This window comes from Beta vulgaris, chromosome 4 (genome assembly GCF_026745355.1).
Source record: "Beta vulgaris subsp. vulgaris cultivar EL10 chromosome 4, EL10.2, whole genome shotgun sequence".
Classification (NCBI taxonomy): domain Eukaryota; kingdom Viridiplantae; phylum Streptophyta; class Magnoliopsida; order Caryophyllales; family Amaranthaceae; genus Beta; species Beta vulgaris.
The window spans coordinates 42,544,623-42,552,247 of NC_079205.1; the positions used below are offsets into that span (position 1 = coordinate 42,544,623).

The 7,625-nt window shown below is 35.6% G+C and overlaps 1 long non-coding RNA gene across 3 annotated transcripts; it reads right to left on the reverse strand.

Moving 5' to 3' along the window:
* Window positions 1-548: 548 nt before the first annotated feature.
* LOC109134788 (uncharacterized) lies at window positions 549-4,458 on the reverse strand. 3 transcript variants are annotated; one of them, XR_008969066.1, is made up of 5 exons: window positions 4,332-4,458; window positions 3,422-4,184; window positions 1,678-2,650; window positions 726-1,522; window positions 549-644 (listed from the first exon to the last, which is right to left on the reverse strand). It is a non-coding gene; the product is annotated as an uncharacterized LOC109134788 (long non-coding RNA). The 3 variants fall into 3 exon arrangements; XR_007273474.2 differs by having other exon boundaries at window positions 726-2,650; window positions 3,946-4,184; XR_007273473.2 differs by having other exon boundaries at window positions 726-2,650.
* Between the last annotated feature and the right edge of the window lie 3,167 nt (window positions 4,459-7,625).

Consider the following 7,625-nt stretch of genomic DNA (forward strand, 5'->3'; position numbering starts at 1 on the left):
ACAGGTCTGCAAAACACGAGAAAACGAAACAAAAATTCCATCTTATAATAGGAGCCAAAAAATCACAACTGAATACATGACCAACCAAGAAATGTATCAACTGTAACAAAATCAAATACAACTAAACAACATAACTTCCTTATGAGAAAACTAATGTTCCATTGCTATTGTACGTTTATCACTGATGAGTACATGGTTATGACTTGTGATAAGGAAACCATAAAACAGGACATGGTCTTCAGTTCTCTCTTGTTTCACTGGAGAAACTGACTTGTGTTTATGATCCAGAGTCTGTAACACATCAGTCTACACTCTTCTCCTCCTCAGGATCAACTACATCAAAATCAAGGGATTCTGACAGAACTTACTGAGCTTCGGAGAGCGCAGATTCCTTCTCGTCAACAGCATATAATATCTTCTTGATCGCAACAGCCATCTGTAGTGGGTAGCAACAGCAGTCATGTTACTGTGAATTCAAAATCACAAAATTTTTACATAGATCCCCAATCTTGTGAACCTTACACATACAAATTCTTATGAGGGTAAAAAGGATGAACAATATGACGATAATAACAATTAAAAACCTGTTCATTAGCAGTTGGGGGTAATCCTCCTACATAAACACGTCCAGCATGCCGAGTAGCCTATAATTTCATACCAACTATGAGAATTTTGATGTATAAATTAAAGAAGAGATCCTAAAGCAAAATATCATCTCAGTTAACTTGCTGAGTCATTGCTTGAACAGGCATGACAGGAAGAGTTCCAAGCTGCATCCACAAAACAAGATAACATGAAGGCCTAATGGTAGAAAACAAACAATAGCATGAACCATACAATTAAGATACACATACCTGCCCTGGTGTCAAGGGGATAATGTTGGGAAAACCCCCAGGAACAGGAGCTGTTGTAATCGGGGCTGTATAGAGTACAAAATTGTCATATTTCTATAGAAGCACCAAGTACATCGATGCTCAAAATGCAAGACCCACATCCTTATTGAACTTTTTCAAGATAAAATCACACATCCTATTTCGTTTTAAGTAAATATATGAATCCTTTCAATTAAAAGATTTTCTTTGGTCACATATTCATCGGATTTTCTAGATATAATTGATCTTAACTAGATAATGTACAAGGCAGTTGCAGGGATTAATTAGAAGTACTACGGAAACACACATTAGGTGCCAGTTAAAGATGAACAAAACCCAACCTGAGACTCGTTCTTCCTTGTACATTAAAGCTACACTCACACCCAATGTCAGCACAGTGGGGCAAGTAGCCCAACATAACCTTCTTACAACAAACAAAAGACACAAACAAGAAACAAACACCAAAAGACAAGAACAAACCAAAAATTTCTTTCAGTTCCAGAGTTATTTGACTTAATAAATATAATGAGAAAAATAAATAAAAACCACCGTCCATCTGCAAACACTCCATCAGACCCAGTAAAGCAAATAAGAAGTGGATGAATAAGCTTACCCAATGAAAGCATGTAATTTGATACGAACTTTCCACACTAAAGCAAACAAAAAAGAAGCAGTAGTTATAAACACAAATCTATGTTCAGAGAAAAGGATAATAGTCAGACCTCCAATGGTAGGAGCCGCCAGAGTAAAAGATAGGAATGATCATACATTACTGGAGCATAATGCGAGTAATCTAGTGCTTTACCTGTCAAAATACATGCATTTCTCTCCCTCCAAATTAGCCATCATCGTCACAAATTGCATGGGCACAACCTTCCTACTAGCACTCCTTGGAACTGCTGCTCTTAAACATCTTATTCACATCATCTGAGATTAACAATGAGGAACAAGCATATACTTCTATACAAGCAAAGGAAAGAATAGTATCCTTCTGCTTAGCAAAAAAATTCATGTTAGAAAAGAAGTCGGTCATAATTTCAAACAAATGAACCAGAAAGAACCTTAGAGGTGCATCAAAAGCATAACGTTTTAAAGAACCTAACCTATCTTAGCACGAGGTCATATAAAAGGTTATATATCAAACTGTATTTAACTTTATGCGAGTATGTTTCATGTGCGTATCTCAGGTAATGCATCTCTACTAACAATCATGCCACCTTTGTTCTTCTTATCATACCTACACTTCTAGGTGCTAAAAAGTAATAAGGGTTAATGAAAATCAATGGATTTTAACAAATTCTAATAGCAAAAATGCTTTAGAGGACATTCGCATAGGACAATCCATCTAAAAGTACATATCCACTCAGTCTTCTTACAGACGAGCAATTACACATGCATTGTGCTTCATTACCTCATTTACACCAACTGTAGGTCAGTACCATATTCTGATATCAAGCAAATTAGCATATTTGACAGTACACCAACATTTTTAGACCTCATTCATCCTTATAGCCTATATCAGCATAGATAAATAAGATGTATACTTAAACTTCGAAACCGTAATTGCAGCTACTCTTTGTGCATGAAGAACAGGATCATAATAAACACTTGTATATTTGTGCCATTGAGGGCTTTGAGGATTTCTGGGTCTGGGTTATACAGTTTCACCCGCCCGGCTTTCAGGATTTTGATCAGTTCAACTGATTTTGATGGTTTGGGTAAGTTGTTCCCCAGTGTACCATAGTTCACACCAACCTTTGGTGAAAATGCTGCAGCACCTGAAATTAAAACAAATTTGGTTTTTATTGAAGCTTACATTTGAATGAGATACATGATTCATAGCACGAGACAATTGCAAATCAAAACCATCTTCATCCATTTATCAATAGCTATTGTAACCCTTTTCGATTGTTGGAAGATTATACTGGTATGAATTTTCCTTTTATTTTTCTATTAAATCTGATTTTTTTTTTTTTTTTGTCTTTTTATATCTTCAGTACACAGGATCAAAGATAATGCTCAGAAGCCAAAATAAAAATAAATAAAGCTTTACATTTCTGAATCATAATATTTCCATGGAAGCAAATAAACAAACACAATATAAAGCTCAAGAAAAGCTAATCTTCAAGCTTAAAAAAAAGAACAGAAATAAACATGACAAAAACTCATATGGCCAATTCCTACCAAAGCAGAAAGCCAGAAATACATACATTATACCAGAAAAGTTGAAATTTTGGAAACAAACAAAATTAGGATAAAATCTTAAAGATCTAATAGACCATTTTGGCTCATTTTCTGCTGAAACAAATATAGAAATACATTATAAGAAAAATCCATGTCTTTGAGATCTTTAAAATTGAATAAAAAAACAGCAGAAAAATCCAAAACATCAAATGTGATCTCAGATCAATAAAATGCCAACAACATTACCAAACAAAAATCTCAGTTGCAAAAACTTTATACTACCACAAACATAGAAACAATATATACTTGAAAGATTATTCCAAATAATTTCATGTTCAAATTAAAATATAGGAAAGAGTGCTTACTTGAAAGAAAGATAGAGAAAAAAATGAGGCAGAGATTAAAAATCCTCATTGTTTTGGCCACAACAAGCTAAGCTACTGTACTACAAGCTCAACACAGGAAGAAAGCAATTTGGTGAGAGAGAAACGTGTGGAAAGTGATGGATGAGCTTAATCCTTTTGCTAAACAACCTGTTTTTTGCATTGAGACTCTACAGTCATTCAACTAAAAGGACAAGATTACAATCGTGCTTCTGAAATTCTTAATGGTAGAACTACAAGCAAGTGAGATATAAAATTCAGTCATGATTTACCAGCAATAGTTAACAAACTGTATACTTCAAAAGATTCTAAAACGTGAAATTCCACATATCAATTCCCTTTCTCCTAAACCGAGTCCTTATTTTGATCCTTTCCTAAGGATTCCTGTCAATCTCAAAAACATATGTATACATCGAAAAAGATCAAAATAAGTTCCTCGAGACAACATTAATTAAATTACAGTTAGGTGAGCAAAGTCGACACTCAACTACAAAAAAATCATAAACCTGAATGAATGGTGCGAGGATGTGGAGAAGGCATAAACTCTGGCAAGCTTTGGCAACGCAGCAATGACGGGCTTCAATCCTCACACAAAATGGATGAGAGAGAGAGCGATGCTGAAGAACGGCGCTAAGAACCAGTAATCAGACAGAGAGAAAACCACCATCGTCGTCGCCTCCCACCGCGGTGCTGAAGAACGACGCTAAGAACCAGTAATCAGACCATCTAGAAAAGACATCAAGATCTGAAGAGAGAAAAAAAAATTCAGGGGCGTGATGAGACAGAGAGACAGGAACTCGTGAAAGGGAGAAATAAATCTTCTTCGATTTCTAGGGTTCAAGTTTTAGAACAAAATAAATCAGAAATCAAAAAAAAAAATCAAGCCACTTACTTGTTTTTGTGAAGAATGGGTGAAATGCGAGTGAAAATTAAACTGGAAACCCTAGAAATGGGGGATCCATCCGGATTCAGAGCTTCTACTAACGTATTAGGGATTTTAGCATGAAAATCAAGGTGACGATAAGGAGATGGAGAGAAGGAGGGCAGACATGGAGTAGTTGGTGGCTGAGTATGGAAGGAGATGAAGACAGGATGAGAGAGAAAGAGAAACCAGTGAAGGGAGGGAGAGAACTTAAACGAATTTCATTAGAAGAGGGAGGGAAGTAGGGGGGGAATTAATTAGTAATAATAATAAAAAAAGACAGCCAAATGCTCAGGTTGATGGACTAGAGACGCGGAGCACCTATTCACAACTGCTTGTGTTGATTAGTCAACCGGAGCATTTGATGTCAAATGCTCCGGTTGACTAATCAACACAAGCAGTTGTGAATTTTTTTTATTAAAATTTTCACAAATGCTCGGGTTGATTAGACAGCCAAAGCATTTGATAAGTAGCAAAAGCAGTTTTTTCCACTAGTGGTAACAAAATGGTTACTTTTATTGAGTGTCTGATTCAAGTCAATGAATGGAAATGAATGTAACCACTATCACCAAGTAATGAGGTTTGTTACTTGAAGGGAAAGGGAAGGTAATAAATTGGGGAATTCATTACCATCAATTAAATTAATGGTAATTGATTAATGAGGGTTGAACCAAATAAGAAGAAAGGGAATCAGTAATTGATTTCGTGTCTAGGAGCTAAAAAATGGTGAACTAAATGACCCCTTAGTTCCAAGAAATCTAATAAATTCAAGTTTGGGTAATTCATATGAAGAAAACACACCTAAATTGATATCTATTGATAACATGATTACATCCCAAAAAAATAAGAATTTTAAAAAAGAAATATTTTGTATCCAAAAACTTTCAAAATATTACACATGTTAGTATCACTCTATAGCTTTTATGGTACCAATCAAAAGAGATATGGATACTAATTTATCTAATAGACAATAGTTAATTTGATATGCACTAGATAGATAACTGCTCCCCAATCAGGTATTTGTCTTTTGTGACTTATGAGTTTCAAAGAGTTGTGAGTTCTTGTGTCAATCTTATTTTAGCAAAAGTGATCCTTGCATTTATTGTAGGAAATCTCATATGCTGATTTCAATCGTTACTAATTTCATATTCCCTATTCTAAGACTAAAAAAAAAGGTACTAAAGGTGCTTTTTGGTATGATTTTTTGCAAAATTCAGAATCGAATCACAAATCGTGATTGAATAACTAGTAGGGGTGCTAATGCTAGTATAAAAGTGACTACTGAATAAGGTCTCTAAATCACGATTTAAATACACTTTCTTAAAATTGATTTATAGACTTGTTGAACAAATGAATATTCAAAGAAGAAGAAGAAGAAGAAGAAGAGAGAGAAAGCAATTTTCCTCTCGGTGCACGTTGCTAACGTGCACTGTAGCCATGGTAAGGAAATATGGAGGTCGAGGGAAAAAAGCGGACAAGCCTAGAGGGCCTTCAGACTCTCAAGCGCTTAAGACTCGATCATTGGATGAGCTGATTGGAGTTGAGGCACTGGATTTTGATAATGGTATTGGTGATGTTTCTACTCCACCTGAATTAATTAAGATTCTGCAACAATAATCATAGATTCGACATACATTCAATGAATGGTTGGATTCGATTCATCATCACTCTAAAATAATTTGAGGTGATGAGGTAACTCCACATGAATCAATTAAGATTCTGCAACAATAATCATAGATTCGACATACATTCAATGAATGGTTGGATTCGATTCATCATCACTCTAAAACAATTTGAGGTGATGAGGTAACTCCTTCTATTCCTATTTCACAACAATTTGATGGAGAAGCTGATATGAATGGGGATGGAAGGGATGTTAATGGTGAAATTGAGGTTGTTAATGGTTTTAATGCTCCCAATGCTAGTAGAAAACAATTTGTGAATGCTGATAATACTAAGATTCGAATCAAACTAGATGATATTCAGGAGGAAGTCGATTTTTGGAGTTCGTCTATTATGTGTTATGTGGTTAGAGCTAATCCACCTATTCATGTAATGGATGGCTTCTTTCATCGTATTTAGAGGAATTTTAAGGTGGATAAGATTGCATTGATTCAAAACGGAGTTTTCATTGTGCGTTTTACGTCTGAGGAAAACAGGGATAAAATCATTCATGGTAGATACTTCTTTGATAATAAGCCTTTAGTTTGCAAACCATGGATCTTGATATGGATTTTGATAAGGAGGAACTTAGAACTATGCCGCTGTGGATTCAATTGAAATTGAATTTCAAATACTGGGGTGAGAAGGCTTTATATAAGATTTTGGAGCAGATTGGATGTCCATTACAGAGGGGTGAAGCAACTAAGAAGCGTGACAGAGTACAATTTGCTAGAGTCATGGTAGAGGTGCAGTTGGCTCAGAAGTTGCTAGATCGGGTCACTTTTGTTAATGAGCATGGTGAGAGGGTGATTGTGGAGGTTACCTATGATCGGAAACCGTTATATTGTGAAGCTTGTAAAGGTTTTAGTCATGATGAAGAGCAATGTAGGATTAAAGAGAAGTAGAGATGGAGAGTGAAGCAAGTGAGAGTGGATCCAAAGCCTGCTATTGTGCAGGAAGAGAAGGGGGAAATGTTGCATAAGACTTGGAGGAGTTTCAGAATGCATTGAGGCTAATTAAGGTGAGAAGTTCACAAATTAATCCTACTACTATAACTAATCCTTTTTAGTTGCCGGAGATAGGAGAGACCTCTCAAGGTAATCTAGTGGGTGAGAATAATCATGATGTTGATATGGTGGGCAGAGAGAACCCTTCCACTTGAGATGGATAATATTCTAAGTTGGAATGTCCGAGGGATCAACAACCTTAAGAAGCATAAGGATGTGGAAGCATTCATTCATAGGTAGTCTATAGGTTTGGTTGGTCTCTTGGAAACCAAGGTTAAAGGTGTTAACCTTGGTGAAGTATATCAAAATATTTTTCAGAACTGGTGTTTTACATCCAATAGTTGTTATCATCTTGGAGGTAGAGTGGTAGTGGCTTGGAAGCCTGAAATTTTTTCTGTAAATATTATGCATAGTAGTGCTCAAATGATGCATTGTTATGTGTTACCTAAGAGTAGTAAGGAGGGATTTTTTTGTACTTTCATTTATGCTTTCAATGAAAGTTCAAAGATAGACCTCCTTTGGGAGGATATCAAGAGAATGAAGACTACTTGTCCTTGGGTAGTAATAGGAGATATGAATTGTCTAAGACAGGTGG